This window comes from Loxodonta africana, chromosome 9, assembly GCF_030014295.1.
Source record: "Loxodonta africana isolate mLoxAfr1 chromosome 9, mLoxAfr1.hap2, whole genome shotgun sequence".
Taxonomy (NCBI): Eukaryota; Metazoa; Chordata; class Mammalia; order Proboscidea; family Elephantidae; genus Loxodonta; species Loxodonta africana.
The window spans coordinates 55,114,726-55,138,052 of record NC_087350.1 but is presented as its reverse complement, the minus strand read 5'-3'; the positions used below and the strand labels follow the sequence as shown (position 1 = coordinate 55,138,052).

At 44.6% G+C, this 23,327-nt stretch overlaps 1 protein-coding gene across 4 annotated transcripts in view; it reads right to left on the bottom strand.

Annotated features, from left to right (window-relative positions):
* The window catches only part of GGTA1 (glycoprotein alpha-galactosyltransferase 1 (inactive)), a 96,796-nt gene that overhangs the window by 36,223 nt on the left and 37,246 nt on the right, over positions 1–23,327 (bottom strand). For 2 of the 4 annotated variants that reach the window (XM_064291497.1, XM_064291495.1), the window contains exon 2: positions 8,590–8,705. The exons of the other annotated variants lie outside the window; for them this stretch is intronic. The gene's annotated coding sequence lies outside the window, so the exon portion shown is untranslated. The remainder of the gene's footprint in view (positions 1–8,589; positions 8,706–23,327) is intronic. 4 annotated transcript variants of the gene reach the window in all.

The following is a 23,327-nucleotide window of genomic DNA, read 5'->3' as shown; positions in this document are numbered from 1 at the left end:
GCAAGTGGACATTCAAGTTGGGAGTTCAGCAGAAAGATGTAGACCAGACATGCAATTTGAGGAGTTGCCCATACATGGAAAGTATTAACACTAAGGAAATGGATGAGATTACCTGGGAAGAGAATGTAGAAAGAGAAAAGGAAATAAGAAGGCCCTGGACTGAAAATGCCACCATTTAGAAGTAGGACAGAGGAGATGAGAAGAAGGCCGGTTTATTCTGGTTCGAACCCCTGCTCAGAATTTGAATTTCTAACATGTTTCCAGACAGTTATACGTAAGAATCACCTGGGAACCTTGATAAACTATAGATTCTGATTCAGTATATATGGGGGTAGAAATGCAAATTCTCAGCAGGGGTTGAACTGGAATGAACCTTGTTCGAACCAAGAGACAGTGGAGACCCAATCAGCCATGCTGTGCATCAAATGTCATTGCCTTTGTGAAGCTACATCCGACCCCCCAGAGCATCCTGACCACCAGCCAAATCCCCCTCTCTCCTCAAGCTCCCCCATCACTCCTCAAGCTCCCCCATCACTCTATTCACATTGCTTTTGGAGGTGGCTCACACGGTAATATTTGCATATAGCTTCATCTCTTCCTAAATGCAGGAGGTATCTTATTCAAACTTGAATCCCAAGTGCCCCACACAGAGGAAGCCCTCGATAAATATTTTAATGAACTGATGAAATAAAATGAGAGTAACACTGAAATTTGTCCCTTCAGGTGACTGGTTATTTTCCAATTCTTTTAAAAGGGAATTCTAAGATTCCTGTCTCAAATCTCATGTGCTGCATGACCTTTATTATTAAATCCAGTTGTGCGGTAAAGGGTTAATTCAGTAGGTCTAGGTTATCCAAACATTCCAAAGAAAGGACAAGCCCTTGACCACCTCCTGAGAGATAACCTCTAAACCCCTGGAATATCCTGCCTGATCAGAGTGTCTATATACCTGGGGCCTTGGGCCACAGATAGTTTTCCCTTGAGGCAGAAGGGACTGGATTCCGAGGATCTAACATCAGTCACATGGGTGCTCTGGCAACTGGAATCTTACATCTGGTCTCTCCTGGACTCTGCTCTACGTGCTTTTTACCTTTGCTGATTTTAATCTGTATCCTTTCACTAGTAAGCTATACCCATGAGTATCATGGCTTTTCTGAGCTCTGTGAGTCCTTCTAGAAAATCATTGAACCTGTGAATGGTCTTGAGGACTCTCAATATACCAGCTAAAGAAGAGTAAGAACTAAATTTTCAGCCACAACTTTCTATTAATCCTTGCTTAGAAAGTGAATTCTGTTTGGAAAAAAGCTAAAGCTGAACTCAAAGTTATAACCCAACCTCCATCTTTCAGGTGAAACTATGATTGGTGGTATTCCAGAGTCCCTTAAAAGATGGGCCTCTTGGGCCACATGCAAACCTAAGTCTCGAGCATCTTCCCTGTAAATACCACATGAGTTGGCACATATGGCCCAGGCAAAGTCAGAGAATGTGGGTGGCTGCATTCAACTCAGCCCCACTAGCACTGAGTGCTAGAAAAGTCCTGGGTTTAGGAGCAAACAGATCTGGAGCTGAGGCCGTGGCCCTCTCTCCATGCTGATGTCTTTGCTCCCAGAGAAGTGTAAGATCCAAATAAGACAGGCTTTGGATCAAAGTGGGGGTCTGAGTCCCAACTCTGACACACACAAAACTGGGAAACCCTGAGCACACTGCAGTTCCTCAGGCCCTTATCCACAATTGCAAAATCCCAAAAACTCAGAAAACTTTTTTGTAATTCATTTGGCACCAAGGTCCCAAATGATGTGAGACTATCAATAATCTTTCCATCACTTAATGAGACTCTTTACATATTTCTTTACATAAATATTGATGTTTTGCATTATGTGGTACTGCCGCACTGGGATGTTAGATAATATATATCTGCCATATCCCCAAAATTCTGAATTCCAACCTATCTGGCCCCAAGTTTTCAAAAAAGGATAGTGGGCCACTACTGGGTTACATTAAATCAGTTTCCATGCCTTTAAAATGAGGACAAAAATAGTAATGATCACAAGAGATAATGTCCATAAAATGCTTAGCACTGTGCCTGGCACAGTATAAATGCTCAAAAAGTGCTAGTTCTTATCACTGACATCCATAAAGTGGGCTGCTGGGAATATCCAGTGAGACAGCACAACGATTGGTACTTTGCAAGTACCTATTTGGGGGAAAAGAATGGGGTTTTAAAATAAGAACATGCTAAGCAAGGAAGTGCAAATAGATGCAAATTAGGGACACTAAAGGTTTACTCATCTGTCCTGCGCCCCAGCCTGATCAAGAACTCCTCGGAGGTGGGCTACAACTTTGATTCTCTTTAATCAAGTCCAGGCCCTGCTGCAACACCCTGCACGTGCTGATGAGGCTGCGGATCAAATGCAAATTGTCTCCGAGTTGTAAGAAACATTAAACAGAGAAACACACAAACTCCCGTGGTAGAGAACATTGACGCTTACATCCAAAAAAAACAAACCAAACCAAACGCGTTGCCGTAGAGTCAATTCTGACTCATAGCGACCCTATGGGACACAGTAGAACTGACCCATAGGGTTTCCAAGGAGCGCCTGGTGAATTTGAACTGCCAGCCTTTTGGTTAGCAGCTGTAGCTACACCACCAGGGTTTCTGACACATCAGGGAGAGCCAAAATCAGAACACTTTCTAATCCCCACCCCAAATATGCAGGCGTTCATGATATTTTTACTTCAGAAATTAGCATTAGAGACAACTCTAGAAGCCTATTTCTTTCTGAACTTCACATATGGCTTACGTTTGCCTACTTTTGCTGCAGCCAATTGTCACTCTTGTTAGGGAGACTTATAATTGGAAGCTGCCTGAATAAGCCAATTTTACATTCTTTAGCAAAGCACTGGAAATGGGTATACACATGCTTCCGAGATCTTGAATCTAAGTCTCCGGAGAAGGAAGGGTTGGCTGGATGGCCAAAGGGTCTTTTAAAACATTTTTTTCTCTCTAGACAAAAAGGAAGCATTTGGCAGTCAACATAGTCTAAAAATTCTTCTCTTTTACATATGTCTTTAGAATTAAAAAAAAAAAAGGTATAATCCTGAAGATTGATGGTTGATTATCTTATCTAGCCAGGTAAGAAACATGGGTTTGCTTCTATAATTCCCCATTAAAGGCACAGAGCACAGAATTAAGATCTATGGAGCACTTAGACCCTATCTCAAATGGGCCTGTGTACCTCTTGGGCCCCACCCCTTAGAGTACTGGGTGAACTCAGCCAGCTCCAGCAGCACAGCCTGTGATGGTTCCAACCCTTCCATGACCTCTAAAGTCCTCTGACTTACATTCTTCTGATTTCTCTCTGAATTCATCCTACCACCCTACATGGGCTGCTCTCAGGCCACACAGAGTCACCCAGAACTCGGCCCCTGCACAAGCTCCCAAATAAAGCCACTCTCACCAGGCCTCCAGGATTGTGTGTAGATTTGCTAACTATGTGGTGGCATTTTGCAAGGCAGGGTCACATTGCAAAGCCTCTCTCATTTCTCCACCTTCTTAGCTTCGCCCTTACCCTCCTCCTTTTCCTCTTTTACTTCCCTGGAGTCTCAGACAGACTTTTTGCATGTGGCCCATAAATTAATTCCTCCCTACCCACCCGCAACCTGTCTCAGACGGAACAATATGCACACACAGCCTCAGAGAACCTCCTAGCTCCACCCAAACTGGGCTAAATCAAGGTATTCCTTCCAAACAGAATTCCTCTCTTAAGGAAATTCTAGTGGACCCTGTTTTCTCCATTGCATTTCAGGGGAAAAGGTGAACATCTCTGAATAACAGTCCACTCAGAGGCCCTGGAAAAGCCATTATCTCCACAAGAACAGGAATCAGGCTTGGTGAAAGCGGTAGCAGAGGAAACCAAGCCTTCCCCACCCGCTTCCACCTTCCCAGAGGCCAGAGAATTTCTCTCTCAGCTTTGATTGCTCTATTGCTTCCCGGGAACGCATCCCCCCTCCCCTCAGAACTGCCCCTGCTCTGCTCAAGCCTAATCACTTTTGGACTGTTGTGATGGGTCCAGACTGGTGCAGGCCCTGGCACGCAGTAGGTGAGCCACAAGTGCCTGTGGAGTGATAAATGTGTAAGGCAAGTTCTGAGGAGTGTCAGAATGGAGCACCAGTCCTGCCCTGCAACAGATTCATTCAACAAACACAGAGTCAGACTACTATGTGCCAGACACTGTTTTTGGCACTGAAGATACTTCAGTAAACAAGACCAATGCCGAGCTTACATTCTAATGGGGAGTCAAGATACTAAAAAAAAATGTGTATTATGTCAGATAGTGACAACTGTGGCAAAGGAAAAGTAGTGGGGGGGCAGTTGGGACAGGGAAGGATGCAGGCAAACTAATTGGGTGTTAACAACTATCTTAATTATCCAGTGCTGCTCTAATAGAAATACCACGAGTGGATGGCTTTAACAAACAAATTTATTCTCTCACAGTCTAGGAGGCTAAGAGTCCAAATTCAGGGTGCCAGCTCCCAAGGAAGGCTTTCTCTCTCTGTGGGTTCTGGGGGAAGGTCCTTGACATCAGTCTTCCCCTGGTAAAGGAGCTTTTCAGTGCAGGGACCCTGGGTCCAATGGATGTACTCCACTCCTGGCTCTTCTTGCTTGGTGGTAGGAGGTCCCTCTCCTCGCTTCTCTCTTTTATATCTCAAAAGAAACCTACTCAAGATACAACATAATCCTGTAGATTAGTCCTGCCTTATTAACATAATTGCCTCTAATCCTGCCTCACTGACATCATACCAAAACAAAAAACCAAACCCATTGCCATCGAGTTGATTCCAACTCATAGCAACTCTATAGGACAGAGTAGAACTGCCCCACAGAGCTTCCAAGGAGAGCCTGGTGGATTCGAACTGCTGACCTTTTTGGTTAGCAGCCATAGCTCTTAACCACTACACCACCAGAGTTTTCTATTGACATCACAGAGGTTAGGATTTATAACACATAGGGATAGATCACATCAGATCACAAAATGATGGACAACCACACAATACCGGGAATCATGGCCTGGCCAAGTTGATACACATTTCTGGGGGGATGCAATTTAATCCATAACAATGATGTTGAACAGGACTCCAACGTTTAGTCTCCCAAATGCTCAACTGTAAATGAGGGTGTTTAGATCCAGCATTCCAGGTAAAAATTAGGCCAAGTAAACATTTAAAAGACTCAAAGTAGCAAAACTGGTTGTGAATCCTAGATGTGTACCTTGGACCAGTTACCTTAACTCTGAGACTCTATTTACATTTATCAAACGGAGATTCAAACACCCTCCTCACAGAGCTCTTGCAAGGACAAGAGGAGATCGAGTGCGTGAAACACTTAGCCTCGCCCGGAGGTCCGTAAATGCTCCACAAATGGCAGCTCTAACGATGATGGTGATTTTTAATGTGAGAGGTTCAGAAACACCTGGCTCAGAGCTTAGTCTCTTAAAATGCAGCTGTGGGTCTCTGAGAGAGGAGTCTAGATCCCCCAAGGCAGCACCTGCACAGAACAGTTAGGGGCCAAGACCACAAACCCCCATGGGGTGTTACGAAACAGTCAGCTCTAGTGTGTACAGCAATGAGGAGAGAGCCTGGCTGCGCAGCCCTGACCAACCTAGTGTTACATTTGGGCAGGGAAGGGCAGTCTGCACGTTAGCCCCAGCTCCAACACACAGCCAGCTTTGTAAACTGGAGTAATGGGATTTCTCTGGGCTTCGGTCTTCTTGTCTGTGAAAGGAGGCATTTCGACTTAACTTTCCCTCACAGGCTTTCCTGATTGACTCGGGACACAGATGAGAAATAAACCACAGGGCTGGGTATCTCATTTCACAAGAGGGCAGTTCACGTAGCCACATGGAGCTCATCTTTCTGCAGTCGCTCATGTGAATCCCTTGAGGTAATGATTGGAAAAGATTACCAACCAATATGCCTTGAGCGCAGAGGCTAACTTACCAGGAAGCTAATGAAGCTCAGGTGTCAGGGCCCCTCATTTGCAGAGGTCCTTTGCAAGTCTGGGCCTGACCTCCCATTGGGGCTGGGGCGAAAAGCCCCAAATACCTCCCAGAGGCAAGGAGCCAACCCAGGGGATCATCCTTAGTCCTGGTGATTTCCTGGGACTGCAGGCAGAGCCTGAGGGGCTGACCCCACTACCTGCACACCCACCTGGGCCCAGAGAATAACCTGCCCCAGGTGGACCTTGTTGAGATACCCTCGCCTTTGACCTAAAGGAAAAGCAGCTGAACTAGATTCTGCTCCACTCCCTGCTCAGGGATCACTATGATCCAGGCCTCACAGCCACCTCATGTCCCCTACCCAGGATTCAAGGGGCAGGACCCAGGTCCAGTTGTCATCCCCACCACCTCCATGCCCAGTGAGGATCCAAGGGCTGAGTCCTTCGGAGGGCCAGTCCATGGGCAAGAACTGCCACCTGAGCAAGAAACTACTAAAAGATTTATAACACATGGTATGACCACTAACAAGTTGTCAGGCTGAAAGAAACTCTTTTAAATTCTCAGTAATAAGAACAACCATGGATTAGACATGCTAGACAGAAAAATGATTTCTTTCTGTTTCTGTCAAAAAGCAGACTACAAAATCATTGTCAGATCAAGAGGCAAGCAAAGAGTATGGCAGCCAAGCCATATGACGGGTGCACCAGGTGGCTAAGTAATCATTTTTGTTATCTTTACATTATTTTATTATGTTGTTTTATGAATTTTTCAAATTTTGGAATATTTGTCAGTTTTTGTTATTTGTGCGATACCTTTTCTCATACGGTAAATTTTCACTTTCATGTCTAATATGTATTTGCAACTTTGTGTTCTCTATCTTAAAGGTGTCCCCGACACAAAAGAACAAATACTCTATGGTTCTACTTATAGAAAATATCTAGACTAGACAAATGCATAGAAATATAAGTTTATTTGGCCGTTGCCAGGGGCTAGGGGGAGGGAGGAATGGGGCATTATTGCTGAAAGGGTACTGAGTTTCTGTTTGGGGTGATGAAAAACGTGGAAATAGATGGTGGTGCTGGTTGTACAACATGGTGAATGTAATTAATGTCACTGAATTGTACACTTAAAAAATGGTTAAAATAGCAATTTTTTTGCTATGTATGTTTTACCACAGTAAACTAAAAAATGCTCTGAAATTTGTCTAGGCTTCAGGCCCGCCACACCTAGATCTTTCCAGACTAAGCCCAGACCAGGCCCAGGGCTGAATGATCTACCAACAGCCTCTCAGTTAAGCCTCACAAAGACCCTATCAAGTCCACTTTATTATTATCCCCATTTTATAAATGTGAAATGGAGGCTCAGAAGTGATGGAGCTGGGACTCAGATTCAGGGAGTCGTCCTCCTCCCCCGCCCCATGCCACTTTTAGCCACTAAGTTGTTCTGATAATCATGAAGGTTTATCCATGGGCTAATCCCTTGGATCTCCTTGGTGCATCTCATTTTGCCTCTCGTGATTACGCACAACTGACCCAATGCTACCAACCACTGGCCAAACTCCTCTGAAGGCTAGCTTTTCCTCAGAGCTGAAGCCCGTTGTGAGTGGTGAGCATTGGCAGACCCTTCTGCCTCACTCACCCCGTCTCATTCCTTCCTCCCCATGGTCGGTGTGGCATCACTGTCTTACCTGTCTAGCTGGGGAAACTGAGCTTTAGCAAAGTAAAGACACTTGCCTGAGGTGGAGGTACCTGATTCCCCTGCCAGCTCTGGACATGGGGATGGGGATGGGGCTGGGGGTGAGGAGGGAGAGTTCCTTATTTCCTGGAGCCTCAGTAAATATGAAGGCATTCTGGAAAAATGTTCCCCATCAAAGAAACACGGTACAATTCAGGAAAAGAAATACATGGACGGCTGTTTCCAGTTATGTTTTTTATTACAAGGGTTAGAGTAAACACAGACAGAGGAAAATAAGAGACAAGTCTTAGACTAAATACCCAGCTGTCAATCCAGCCATCACAAACAGAGCAACCTGTTCTTGGAGGTACATCTTATAGCGCTATTTCTTGAATCCCCTTCAGAAAGTCTAAAGCCTGTATCCAGCTAGTTTTTCATTCCTGCCTGGCCCAGAAATCACTATGCAAGGGCTTTTCCGAGAGAAATAAGGTAAGTTAAATGAAGGACACTGTACTACCCTGAGAGGGTCAGTCTTTGCGTCCACCCACAATACTCCTGGGGTCCCCACGACTCTCCCCTAGCCCAGCATTGTCACCTTGAATCCTGTAGAGAAAACCCCAGGCTGCAAGCACTACTGCAGCCCTGTGAGTTCCTGCCAAGGGAAGCAAAATAAAGCAGAGCTTACAGCGGAAGTCACTGAGCCAGCATCCCGCCAGCTCCCAGACCCAAGGCCTGATTTTGTGTGTGGGGGGGCAGGGCGGGGGGGAGGCTGTCTACTTCCCAAACTGCTGGAGGAACCAGAGAGGGGTTACAGGGAAAGCAAGGTTCCTCCTCCAGGTAGATCCACACAGCAGTTTGAGCGCAATTTCCCCAGTGACCTTGGCAGGGTAGAAGTAAATCATTTCAATATTTCACATACCTCATCATCTGCATCTTTCCCCCCAGTGTAAAAGGCAAAATAACAAAGTCCTATTGAGCTCCGTTGTGTAGCAGGAGGCAGGGCTAGGAGGAAGGAAAGATGCTTCACTCCAACTCCTATCAAGAGAATAAACAGCTGTTTCAGGAAGAGGAGGGTAGACAGATCCCTCAGCAGCTAGGGGCTTTGTGGCCTGCAGACCCCGGGAAATGGGCTGTTTATCAGGCCTGTTGACTCAGAGCTACATGCCAAGGCAGAGACATTCCTCCCTGGGCCCATGAACACCCAGCCTGCCTCTCCAAGTGAAACCACAATCCCAAACTTGGCCTGGTGTTGGAGGAAAGAAGGCCACCACCCTTGAGAGGGGCACACAGGCTGCCCATGTCACCCACTCCTTGGCAAAAATGGGAACCATTCTGAACCCAAACAAACCCAAGTGACTGCTACCAGGAGCAGTCAAAGGAGAAAGAAAAATGTAACGGAGGGGGATGGGTGAAGGACAGAGTCCTCAGGACCCTGGCTGAAATTCTACTTAAATGTTCTTCAAAGTTCAGCCTTCTCTGCCTCATTTAGGCTTCAGTAGCTGCTTTGTTTTGTTTGGACATTATGTTTTATAGAATGTTATGAGATCGCCCTGCATTGAAAACCAAGCAATAAGAACTTTAAAAGGTCACTGAGGCCCAACCCTGCTCGTTGGCTGAATAACGTTTAACCCTTCCCACACCCACCTCCTGCTCCCAAGATAGAATTTTCCAGCTGGAAGGAACCTTAGGCCAGTTGATTTTCAAATATCAGAACAGCTAAAACATTAAAACAAACAAACAAAACAAACGAAGTCATCCACAGAACCCCAGTATATAAAGAAGACACAGAAGTACTTGGGCTAAAGCAGACAAATGAAGCATAAAGCCCTTCTGCCCCATCGCTCCCAAACGGCCTGAGACACCTCCATGAAGGACAGTCTGGAAACCCCTAGACCAAGGATAGGGGACCAAAGCCTCATAGGAAGGAGTCACAGGCTGGCTCCAGGGTCCCTCAGCCATGCCTAATCTAGCCCCTTCCCCCTGTTCTCCAGAAAGAAATTTCACAGCTTCCTCATCTGGGGTCATGAACTAGTGGATCACAACTTTCAGAATCTGAGTGTTCCTCCTAAAACGTACTTAAATTCTTCCTTCTGGTATCAAGCTGAACAAATGCTTGACTTAGAACCCTGCCATTCCACTTTGAAGTCTACATCCAAAAGTTAGTGTACATATGTTCACCAAGAGACATGAATTAGATTATTCTCTGAAGCCAGCATAACCCTGATACCAAAGCCAGGCAAACCTAAAACACATTGTTGTCAAGTTGATTCTGACTCATAGCAACAATATAGGACAGAGTAGAACTGCCCCATAGGGTTTCCAAGACTGTAAATCTTTATAAAAACAGACTGCCATATCTTTCTTCCACAGAGTGGCTGGTGGGCTTGAACCATCAACCTTTCAGATAGCAGCTGAGCACTAACCACTGTGTGGCCACGGGTCCTTAAAACCAGGGGAGACACAGAAAAAAAGGAAAATTACAGAGCAATATCCTTCATGAATATAGATGTAAAAATTCTCAACAAAATGATAGCCAATACAATTCAACAGCATATCAAAAAAATAATACATCATGACAAAGGGGGATTCGTACCAGTATGCAAGGATGGTTCAACATTAGAAAATCAATGTAATCAACCACATAAATAAAACAAAAGAATCACATAATCATCTAAGTCAATGCAGAATAGGCATTCGATAAAGTCCAACATCCATTCCTGATAAAAAAAAACTCTCAGTAAAATAGGAATAGAAGGGAATTTTCTCAACATAATAATAATAATAAAACATAATAAAGGGTATTTAAATAAAACAAAAGATAACATTATTCTCAATGGAGAAAGACTGAAAGCATTCCCCTTGAGAATGGGAACCAGATAAGGATGCTCTTTATCACCATTCTTATTCAACATTCTACTGGAAATCCTAGCTAGAGCAATAAGGCAAGAAAAAGAAATAAAGGGTATTCAAACTGGGTAAGGAAGAAATAAAACTATCCCTATTCACAGTTGATATACAATTCTTGTCTTAGGCTGGGTTCTCTAGAGAAGCAAAATCAGTAAAGTGTATAAATATATGTATATACAGAGAAATTTATATAAAGGGAATGGCTCACGGCAGTTGTAGAGGCTGCAATATCCCAAATCTGTGGGTCACGACAGAGGCTTCTCCTGATCCACGTAGCCACAGGGGCTGGCAAACCCAAGATCAGCAAGTCAGACAGCAGGGCTCTGGCTCATAGGCTTTGAAGACCAATGAATCCTAAGATTGGCAGGCAAGACAGCAGGTAAGCTGCTAGCCCAAGTTCCAAGAACCAGAGGTCAGACGAACAGGAGCCAACTGCAGGATCCAGCTTGAGAAAAAGCCCACGAGCCTTGCCAGAAAGTCTACTCATATTCCATGCAGTCCACACCCCCAAGGAAACTCCCTTTCAACTGATTGGCTACTCACAGCAGATTCCATCATGGAGGTGACCACATTATATCAAATCTCATCATGGATGTGATTACATCATCATAAGACTGCCAAATTACATCATAACTGCCAAACCACTGCGAGTCATGGTCCAGCCAAGTTGACACACAGCCTTAATGATCACAGTCATATAGAGAAAATTCCAAAGATTCCACAAGAAAGCTAATGGAAATAACAGGAGGATTCAGCACAGTAGCAGGATACAAGATCAATATACAAAAATCAGTTGAATTCCTCTACATCAACAAAGAGAACTTTGAAAAGGAAATCAGGAAAACAATACCATTTGCAACAGCCCCCTAAAAGATGAAATACTTAGGAATAAATCTAACCAGGGATGTACAATGCCTATACAAAGAAAACTACAAAACCCTACTGCAAGAAGCCAAAAGAGACCTACATAAATGGAAAAACATACCAGACTCATGGATGTTGTTGTTGTTAGGTGCCATTGAGTTGGTTCTGACTCATAGCGACACTGTGTACAACAGAATGAAACACTGCCCAGTCCTGTGCCATCCTCATGATCGTTATTATGTTTGAGCCCATTGTTGCAGCCACTGTGTCAATCCATCTTATTGAGGGTCTTCCTCTTTTTTCGCTGACCCTCCACTTTTCCAACCATGATGTCCTTCTCCAGAGACTGGTCCCTCCTGATAACATGTCCAAAATATGTGAAATGAAGTCTCATTATCCTTGCTTCTAAGGAGCATTCTGGCTGTACTTCTTCTAAGACAAAAACTTATTATTGTGAAAATGTCAATACTATCTATCTTAATCATCTAGGGCTGCTATAACAGAAATACCAAAAGTGGATGGCTTTAACAAAGAGAAATTTATTCTCTTACAGTCTAGCTAGCCTACAAGTTCAAATTCAGGGCATCAGCTCCAGGGGAAGTCTTTGTCTTCTCTGTCAGCTCTGGAGGAAGGTCCTTGTCATCAATCTTCCCCAGTTGTGGAGCTTTTCAGCACAGGGACCCTGGGTTGAAAGAACATGCTATGCTCCTAGTGCTTCCTTCTTGATGGTATGAGGTCCCCCTGCCTCTCTGCTCCCTTGTCTCTTTTATATCCCAAGAGATTGGCTGAAGACACAATCTTATCTTGTAGATCTCATCAACATAATTGCCAATAATTCATCTCATTAACATCATAGTGATAGGATTTACAATGCATAGGAAAATCACATCAGATGACAAAATGGTGGGCAATCATACAATACTGGGAATCATGACCTAGCCAAGTTGCCAGATATTCAATCCATAACACTACCCAAAGTGATCTACAGATATAATGCAATCCCAATCCAAATTCCAACACCATTCTTTAACAAGATGGAAAAACTAATCACCAGTTTTATATGGAAAGGAAAGAGGCCCTGTTAAGTAAAGCATTACTGAAGAAGAACAAAGTAGGAGGCCTCACAATACCTGATTTCAATCCTACTATACAGCCATGGTAGTCAAAACAGCCTGGTACTGGTGAAATGACACACACACAGACCAATGGAAAAGAATTGAGAAGCCATACATAAATCCATCTACCTAAGGACAGCTGATCTTCAACAAAGGCCCAAAGTCCATTAAATGGGGAAGACACAGCCTCTTTAACAACTGATGCTGGCAAAACTGAGTGTCTATCTGTAGAAAAGGAAACAGGACCCATACCTCACACTATATACAAAAACTAACTCAAAATGGATCAATGACCTAAATATAAAACTCTAAAGATCGTAGAAGAAAAAATAGGGACAATGCTAGGGGATATGGCATAAATAAAATACCAAACATAACTAAAAATGCACTAACAGCAGAAGATGAACTAGTTAAATGAGACCTCCTAAAAATTAAACACACTCATCAAAAGACTTCTCCAAAAGAGTAAAGCGAGAACTATGACATATCTGGCAAGGATCTAATCTCTAAAATTTACAGAAAACTTCAACACCTCAACAACAAAAAGACAAGTGATCCAATTTAAAAATGGGCAAATGATATGAACAGATACTTCACCAAAGAAGACATTCAGGAGGCTAACAAACTCATGAAGAAATGTCACGTTCACTAGCCAAAAAGAGATGCAAATCAGAACTTTAGTGAGATACTATCTCACCCTGACCTTACTAGCACTACTCAAAAAAAAAAAAAAACAGAAAATAACAAATGTTGGCAAGGTTGTGGGGAGATTGCAACTCTTATACACTGTTGTTGGGAATGTAAAATGGTACACCCACTATAGAAAATGGAATGGCACTTCCTTAAAAAGCTAGAAATAGAAACACCATACAATCCAGGAATCCCAGTCCTAGGTATATGCCCTAAAGAAATAAGAGCTGTGACACAAATTGACATATACACATACATGTTCATTGGAGCATTATTCATAACAGCAAAAAGATGGAAACAACCTAAGTGCCCATCAACGGATGAATGAATAAACAAAATAAATACACAATAGAACACTATGCAATGATAAGGAACAATGATGAATCCGCAGAACATCTTACAGCATTGATGAATTTGGAGGACATTATGCTAAGTGAAACAAGTCAGTCACAAAAAGACAAATATTGTATGAGACCACTTTTATAAAAAATCAAGACTAGTTTTACACACAGAAAAAAAATTCTTTGATAGTTAGCAAGGATGGGAGGGGGAGGGAAGGAAAATTACTACCTAGATAGAAGATACATGTCAATATTGGTGAAGGAAAAGGCAATACACAATATGGGGGAAGTCAGCACAACATGACCAAGGCAAAGGAAGACACTGAGAGGAACGTAAGAATAAAGGGAAACTATATTAAAAAAAATTTTTTTTTCATTTCTTATGGTAATTACTATAACAGACAATCCTGCAACAATAGTATTAACAAACAATAATTTACCAATGGATACATAGGTTAGATAAGTATGGTAAAGAGGTGTGGAAGGGTGTAACGGAGCACACCCACCTGCAGATATAGGTTTGATTGTGGATATTTCTACATACATAATCGTTGGTGTTGCATGTATATTAATATAGACAGTGGAGCACACAAGGGATACAGTCCTGGACACTTCTTAAGACATAACCGAACATCTCGCTGGATGAAGTTCTTCGGCTCGAAGGTGAAGGGACCATAGACTCAGGGGGCATCTATATCAATTGGCACAACATAGTTTATAAAGACAGTGTTCTGCATCCTATTTGGGTGAGTAGCGTCTGTGGTCTTAAAGGCTTGTGAGTGGCCATCTAAGACACAACTATTGGTCTGTTTTCATCCGGAGCAAAGGAGAATGAAGAAAACCAAAGACGTAAGGGAGCAATAAGTACAAGGGACGAATGGACCAAATGAACCACAACCTACACAACCCAGAGGCCATAAGAAATAGATGGTGCCCAGCTACCACTACCGACTGCTCTGACTGGAATCACAACAGAGGGTCCAGGACAGAGCGGGAGAAAAATGTAGAACAAAAAATCAAATTCACACAAAAGGCTAGACTTACTGGTCTGACAGAGACTAGAAGAACCCCTGGGACAATGGCCCTAAGACACCCTTCTGACCTGGAACTGAAGCCATTCCTGGAGACCACTTTTCAGCCAGACTGTAGGTAGGGCCATAAATTAAACAATAACACCTGAGAGAAATATAGTCCTTAGCACAATCAATTATACGAGATCAAAATTGACAACATTTGCCCAAAAGCAATAATAAGAAGGCAGGACGGGTAGAAAATCTGGACAAAAGGAAACGGGCAACCCAGGGCAGAAATGGGGAGAGTGCTGACACATTGTGGGGAATACTACCAATGTCGTGGAATACTTTATGTACAAACTATCAAATGGGGCACTAATTTGCTCTGTAAACTTTTCACCTAAAGCACAATAAAAAATTTAAAAGAAACAAACAAGAGACATGAATTAGAATGTTCATAGCATACCAAAAACTGGGAACTACAGGTAGTCCCCAACTTAGGACGTGGTTCCATCCCAATGACTCTACTATAAGTTGGTTCTGACATAGTCAAATTAACAAAAAAAAACCAAACCCAGTGCCGTCGAGTGGATTCCGACTCATAGTGACCCTATAGGACAGAGTAGAACTGCCCCATAGAGTTTCCAAGGAGCGCCTGGTGGATTCGAACTGCCAACCCTTTGGTTAGCAGCCGTAGCACTTAACCACTACGCCACCAGGGTTTCCAGCACAGTCAAATATTTCTCTTTTTTTTTTTCTGGTTTTCATTATTATTGACTTTTATTATCAGTATCTACAGAAATCTGATCTTTATTTGTCTTTGGGGACTGGAAATATTACATATAAACTTATTTTAACATTGTATGTAATATATAACTAACAAGAAGATGTACAAAAAAAAAGACAGACCGTCATAAGTGCAGTTTATTATAAATCGAATACGTCGTAAGTCAGGGACTACCTTTAGTAAGGCCCAGAGCCCTGGTGTCACAACACGTTATGCTCTCAACTGCTGACAGACAGGTTGGTAGTTTGAACCCACCTAGTGGCTCTGCTAACTAAGAGTTCAGCAGTTCGAATCCACCAGGCGCTCCTTGGAAACTCTATGGGGCAGTTCTACTCTGTCCTATAGAGTCGCTATGAGTTGGAATCCTCTCAACAGCAGTGGGTTTTTGGTTTAGTGGCTCTGCAGGAGAAAGATCTGGCAATCTTCTCCCATAAAGATCACAGCCTAGAAAACCCTATGCAGCAGTTCTACTCCATCACATGGGGTCACTATGAGTTGAAATTAACATGATGGCACCCAACAACAGCAGTTAAGGCCCTTCATCAGAACAGATAAGTTGCCATCTAGTACCACAGTAGAATTCTACATACGGTAATGAGAATGAACAAACTACAGCTACTCACCTCAACATGGATAAGTGGCACAGAGAGAAAGACACATAGTATTGCGTGAAAGAAGCTGGGCACAAAAGAATACATGGTGGATGATGCCATTTAAGTTCAAAACTAGGCAAAACTGATTTCTGGTGTTAGAAAGTGGGATGGTGGTTTCCCCCAGGGGTGGTAGTAACTGGAAAGGGCCACAGGGGAGCTCCTGGGGGGTGGGGCTGATCTTGGATGGTGGCTCACAGGTGTGTTCATCACAAATATACCTTTTCAGAGAGTCCCTAATACTCTGTCTTCGCCCGACACTTACTTAGGGACTCCGGACCATGGACAGGCCCTGCTTTTTCCTTCTCTTGGGTTTCCCTCCCAATAGCAAGCCCCACTGAGCACCTCAGTAGGGGCTCAGGGAAAATCTGTTGCATTAAAAGAACCTGGACCTATGGTCAATGGTGAAGAGAAAGAAGACAGAATTTGGAGTATAAAGAGCTTGACTAGGGTAAACTGGTCCTCTCAGTGAGAAGCACTGATTGTGGGTCACACCAGCCTCCCCCTTCATGGTTTATATAGCAGCCTCCCCTCTTTACCTCAGTGGATCCTCATGATTACCTGTGAGGTGGTCAGGGAAGGGCCCTTCTCTACCATTTTCACAGAAAAACATAAGGAGATTCTCAGGGACTTGCTTATGGGATGCTTCCTTGGTGGGCTCAGTGCTTTCCTGCCTACATAGCTGCCTCCGGGGAACACCATACAGGTCAGGCAGAAGAATATGAGCCCCAGACTGGTTAATCACAAACCTGTACTTATGTTCCCCAAGAGACATCTGGAAGGCAGAAAAGTCAACTTCCAGAGGATTCAAACATGTCCTTCCCACTTCCCTGACACTTTCATCCTCAGACTCATTAAGACAAAGGGACACATAGTTGTGGTCATTCCTTTATAGAAAACAAAGGCAGAGAACCATAACTAATCAATTAGGCCTCACCGCTCTGCAGAGCAAAGTTGTCCAGAGAAGGCCCAGGTAAGAGCTGGGCATGGTGTCTGCCCGGATTGACTAATCTAGTCCCTCGATAACTAAAGCCTCTTCCAGCTTTAACAGCCCACTGATCTATGTCAGATATCAGCCAGTGCTTGGTACTTGTTCATCTTCCACACCCCCATGTCAGGGGAAGCTCAGAGACATAGAGGAAGGGGCCCAGCCCAGGTGTGGGGGCTCTGGTTTTGTATCCCAGCCCACTTCCTTTAGGCGAACATAAAGGTCAAGATCCCCACCCTGCTTACCTCTGTGGGGATGTGAAGATTAAGTTTTCTCTGTAAAGAACTGTACAGACACGAAAGTTGCAGCTTGTCACTATTCGTTTAATCCTAAATATGTTTAAGGCAGTCACAAAAGATATTCTTGCTAATGGTTGCAAGTGATAGAGCAATATGGTTGGTTTCCCCTTCTGTGGGACAGGGATAATCGTAATGCCCCCTGTCAGGGTGATTCAGGGGCTGTATAGCACAGACAAGCACAGACTCTGGCGCAGGGCTTGGAAAAGGTTATTTTTGGTTTGGCTCCCTGCTGAGATTTTGTCTTTCTACCCCAGATATACTGAATCAGAATCTAGAGTTTAACAAGATCCCCAGGTGATTGGGATCTTGTTAAACTCTAGATTCTGATTCAGTACATTTGGGGGTGGAAATGCAAATTCTCAGCAGGAGCTTGAACTAAAAATAACCAGTTCAAAGCCCTGCTCTGGGGCCAAGCTGCACAGATTTGAGTACTGACTGCCCCTGATGGTGGACAACTTACTTAACTTCTCTGTGCCTCCATTTCCACATCCGTAAAAAGGGAATAGTAACAGAACCTACTATATAGGGAATGAAGCATTGGTGGTTTAGTGGTAGAACTCTCGCCTTCCATGCAGGAGACTCAGGTTTGATTCCTGGCCAATGCACCTCATGCGCAGCCACCACCCATCTGTCAGTGGAGGCTTGGATGTTGCTATAATGCTGAACAGGTTTCAGCAGAGCTTCCAGACTAGGATGGACTAGGAAGAAAAGCCTGGCAATCTACTTCTAAAAATCAACCAATAAAAAACATGTCGATCACAATGGTCTGGTATGTAACTGCTCCTGGGAATGATGCAGGACTAGGCAGCATTTCATTCTACTGTGCGTGGAGTTGCAAGGAGTCAGGGCCAATTTGATGGCAGCTAACAACAACAATAACAACCATATAGGGTGATGTGAAGACTGAGTGAGTGATGGCTGTTCGTAAGACTCTTAGAATTATAGCTGGTAAGTGCTATTTCCGTGTTACCCATTACTGTGAGAATTAAAGCAGATGCTACTGGAAAAGGACTCAGCACAGTGTCTCAAAAATTATTGGTCTCTGTTATTCAATTAATCCAATATTGTTGTTCACTGGATTTTACATTTGTGTATCAAATATACAATTTGACCACAGCAGTCTCCAAGGAGCGGGAAAGGAGGAAGAAGGGGAAGTTCCTAGCGTGATGTTTCCATAACCGTTAAGAATTGCCACAGACACACAAGTGTTAGTGCTGAAATGTTCTTTGTGAAAGCCTATCCGGTAAATGGCTGCAATCAGACAGTTGGCACCTGTAAGTCTATTTCTTTGAGGGGAGAGTCAATCTGGGCTAGAAAAGTAATCATGATGACTTTATCCAAGCACTAAGTAGCAAACCATCTTGAGATCTGCCTCTGTCCTGCCCAGCTCTAGGACAGACCACGCCAAAGCCATGCTAGAAAACCCCAGAGGCCCTCTGCAGCCACAAGCTTCCATCCTGAGTCTCGGCCACCCTCCCTTGTACAAGGAAGTCCTTCTCTGGGCCTAAATCCTTTCTTCGTGCTGTAGGTTCTGGACAAAGAAGCTGGCTTTATCGACACCTTGGAAGAGCTGGGGAGTTCCTGCTCAACTGGGAAATTTCTTTTTATTGTACTTTAGATGAACATTTACAGGGCAAACCAGTTTCATTAAACAATTAATACACACGTTGTTTGGTGACATTGGTTGCCAACCCTACAACATGTCAACACTCTCCTTTTCGACCTTGGGTTCCCCATTACCAGCTTTCCTGTCCCCCTCTGCCTTCTAGTCCTTGCCCCTGGGCTGGTGTGCCCATTTAGTCTTGTTTTGTTTTATGGGCCTATCAATCTTTGACTGAAGGGTGAGCCTCAGGATTAAGTTCATTATTGAGCTAAAAGTGTTTCCAAGGGCCATACTCTCGGGGTTTTCCAATCTCTGTCAAACAGTAAGTCTGGTCTTTTTTTTTTTTTCTGAGTTAGAATTTTGTTCTACATTTTTCTCCAGGTTTGTCCGGACTCTGTTGTGATCCCTGTCAGAGCACTTAGTGGTAGCTGGGCATCATCTAGTTGTGCTGCACTCAGTCTGGACTAATCTTACCTTTTTATCCTTGGTTTTCTTCATTCTCACTTGTTCCAGGTGGGGTGAGATCTCAACTGGCAAATTTCTGGGTACAAGTGGCAGCCAGGCTTAAGCCCCAGACAAAGTTGCATAGGTAATTTCCCCAATGAAGGAAATCTCCGCTTTCCCCCTGCTCATCAACACCTCCCACTTTCCTAGGTTCCTCCCACCACTTCCTCAGGCCAATGAGCCTAGATGGAAGTGAGAAAGAGACCCCTGGTTGCCCTTATCACAATTGACAGTGGGCATCCCTCTAGAAGGCCTCACCCTTCCCTGGGTTGGGAGAGCCTTGAGAAACCACCTAGGCCAGCCCCATGCCTCAGAGCAGAACTACATCATACAGGTGAGAAACTCAGCTTCCCTCAAGGTATCATGCCCAATTTATAGCCTGCCGCTATCTACAAAGCTCCACTTGACTTTCATACAACCCTGGAAAGTAAATAGGGTAAAGCTTACAGTTCCATGCTTTAAGAAGGGAAAATGAAGATAAGGTAAGAGCCTTGCAGAGTTGTATGATTTGAGTCAATGGCCCTGGAATGGAAGTCAACTTTGGGGTCTTTCCATGACTCTTTCCCACATTCACCTCTCTACCACTGATGGAAAAGAACCACTCTAAGCGGTGATGCTAGTGGACGTGGTACAAGGCAGGGACTATGAGCCAAATGTCACTAGAACATAAGCACTATCAGAGCAGGGACTTGCTGTGCAGGGACTTGTCTCATTCACAGCTGGATTTTCATAGTACCTAGCACCTATTACGTGCTCAGTAGATATTGACTGAATGAGTATTGAGTGAAAGACTACAGGACCCAGGCAGGCAGCATACCTGTGTGAAACGAACCAGGTATAAGACAATAAGGAGTGGTGAGGCCAGTGGTAAACTGGAGAATTTGTGCCAAAAATCAGATTTGAAAAAAAAAAGTACCCAAACAGTACTCCTCTGATTATAGAATTTGGTACATGGGTCATGTTATTGTTGTGGTTGTTTGCCATCAAGTCGATTCAGACTCATAAGGAACCTATACAACATAATAGAACTGCCCCATAGGGTTTTCTAGGTAATAATCTTTACAGGAGCAGAGCACCAGGTCTTTTCTCCTGTAGAGCAGCTGGTGGATTCGAATTGCCAACCTTTCAGTTGGCAGCTGAGTGCTTAACAGTTGTGCCACCAGAGCTGTTTACATGAGCCACAGGTGACCCCCTTTTTAGGGGAAATGGTTTTGTACTAAAAGCTAGAAGCACTACTCTCAAGCCCCTGCTCTGCTACTACCTGCCTACATGGTGCAGGCACATCCCCTCCCCTTCTCTGGGCCTGTTTTCTCAGCTGTGTAGTATGGGGTCCATACCAGATCCCCCGGCCTCGACCTGAGCCTGGGGAGATAGCTGTAATCCAAAAACCAGACCCACTGCCGTTGAGTCAATTCCGGCTCATAGGACCCTATAGCTGTGATATGGACTCCTAAAGAAATTCTGACTCAGAAGACTTCATGAAGGAAATGACATGCCTGAGCTTTTACAACTGGGCTTTCCAAACCCTTCTCTTTCCTCCCTGAGCCTGGGGAGGGGGCCCCAGAGTCTCAGGCTGCACAGGTTTCTCTTTTCGTTCTTTCATACATTTCCTGAAGATAGGCTGGGAAACTAACCCTGCAGCCTCACAGCCCAGGATTTATAAACCCTTTTAAGCTCAGGCCTGGCCCCCAGGAGTGCCTGTAGGATCATCTTATGAACCTACCAGCCCTGGCTTTTAATGGGGAACTGAATGTCACAGAACAGTTAGCCCTCTTGGGAGCCCCACTGAGCCCTCCCAAGGGAGTCTCCGAACGCACTGGTGAAAGAGAAGAGGAAATACAGTGTCAATTCCGTTATCGAAACAGAAATGCAGCCCGCCAGAGGGAGGGGAAACCCAGCTTCCTGAGACAGGGGACTCAGAGTACTTTCCTTCTACCTTGAGTCATGGCAAAGGCCAGGGGAAGAACCCAAGCAATGTGAAGATAGCCAGGAATAGGCAGCCCTGCCTGGGCTTCCCTCCCACAGAGCTCAGCCTGGGAAATATTTCTTCCCCCATCCAAAGAATCTGAGAACTGGGTTGGTGTGCAATGAAGGGGGAAAAAAAGAAAATTAAAATCAATCCAACCGAAGTGCTTTATAAATCCAGTCACAGCGTTCTACAGATCACGTGGCCTCGGGCAAGTACCTTTCCCTCCCTAGGCCTCTCAGTTCCTAACCAGGCATTAACTAAACTGAAGCAGAACATCCCCCTGATCTCCTATGGCTGCTCAATTCTTTGTTTTTAGGTTGGCAAAAGTTGGCAGGGACTCACGCAGGCTTGGTGGCTGCACAAAGCCTGTTCTCACTTATTCTGCAAGTCTGGCAAATGAAGGTGCTGCCTCAGAGCTCAAATGCCACCACGTCAGATCCACTTCCCAGCTGAGACTAATTTTCCCCCTGAATTCCCACAGCCCCTTCATGGCCACTGGTTTCACTTGTCTGGTGTGCAGGAAGCTGTGCAGGGAGTTATGTGCACAGGACCATCTTGCCCTCTGCACTCAAGTTCTCAAGGGCAGCAGCAATGTTCAATTTACCTTGAGGTTCCTAGTGCCCAGAAGACGTGCTGAGGAATGGTGGATGGATAAAAAAAAAAGATAGATACAAATACCTGCAGGTTAGGAGCCTGTCAACTAGTGGTACCACCTGTGAGGGCTGAACCCCTGGATATAATCAGAGTGGAAAGCCAAGGGGAGGACAGAGGTTGTCTCTAAAAGAAAAGTGGAGGAAGCCCTTTGAGCACTGTTATTTGATCAGAATTTTCTGGAGAGGGAGTAAAGAGGAGATGGGTTAAATAGGAAGAGAAATATCTCATGGCTCCAGGCTCTGTGCTGGGCACACGGAGCCTATGGGACGTCCAGTGCAGATACCCAGCAGGTATTTAGATGTTCAGATCTGGGCATCATTGAGGTGGGAGTGGACAAGATCACTCTGGAAGGAGTAGGGTATAGAGAGAAGAGGGGGCTCCCAGGATAGCTGGTATCAGGGACCTCAGTGGAAGCATGGCGCCAGGCACCAGGCTGCAGCGGGCTGAGGAATGAAGGTGCGTGAGGAAGTGAGGTCAGTAAGTGGAAGCACCTCTTTCAAGAAGCTTGCCTGGGAAGGACTGGAGAGAGAGCATTAACTAGAGAGGCCCTAGAGGCAAAACAAAATACTTGAGAGCATATTGGAGACCCTGGGAAACAGTCCATGAGACAGAGCCATGGAGAGAAAGGACTTGAAGATTCTGAAGAGGAAGTGGACGGTTGTTGAAGCAAAGCACTTCTTTGTGGAGGAAGGTGGGGACTGCTCCAGGGCTTAGAGAGAGGAGTGCACCTAAGACAGGTAGACGTGCTTCCTCATTTGTGCAAAAGGGAAGGAGACAATGATGGGTGGGTTGCTGATAATTTCAGGGAGACAGGAAGTTGAGAAGTTTCAACCCAGAGCAACTGAAGTGTAGAGGGTCCAGTGGGTGAGTGTGTGTGGAACGTGAGAACAGTTAGGGGGCCATGCAGGATCATACAATGAGGAACTCTGAGTACCCACTGTCATGGATTGAAGTATGTCCCCCCAAAAATGTGTGTATCAGTTGGGCTGGGGCATGACTCCCAGTATTGTGTGATTTTCCTATGTGTTGTAAATCCTACCTCTATGATGTTAATGAGGGAGGATGGGCAGCAGTAGAACTCAACAGTCAAGGCCGGATTGTGTCTTGAGGCAATTTCTTGAGATATAAAAGAGAGAAGCCAGCAGAGAGACACGGGGACCTCATACCACCATGAAAGCAGTGCTGGGAGCAGAGCATGTCCTTTGGACCCAGGGTCTCTGCACAGAGAAGCTCCTAGTCCAGAGGAAGACTGATGCGAAGGCGGACAGAGGAA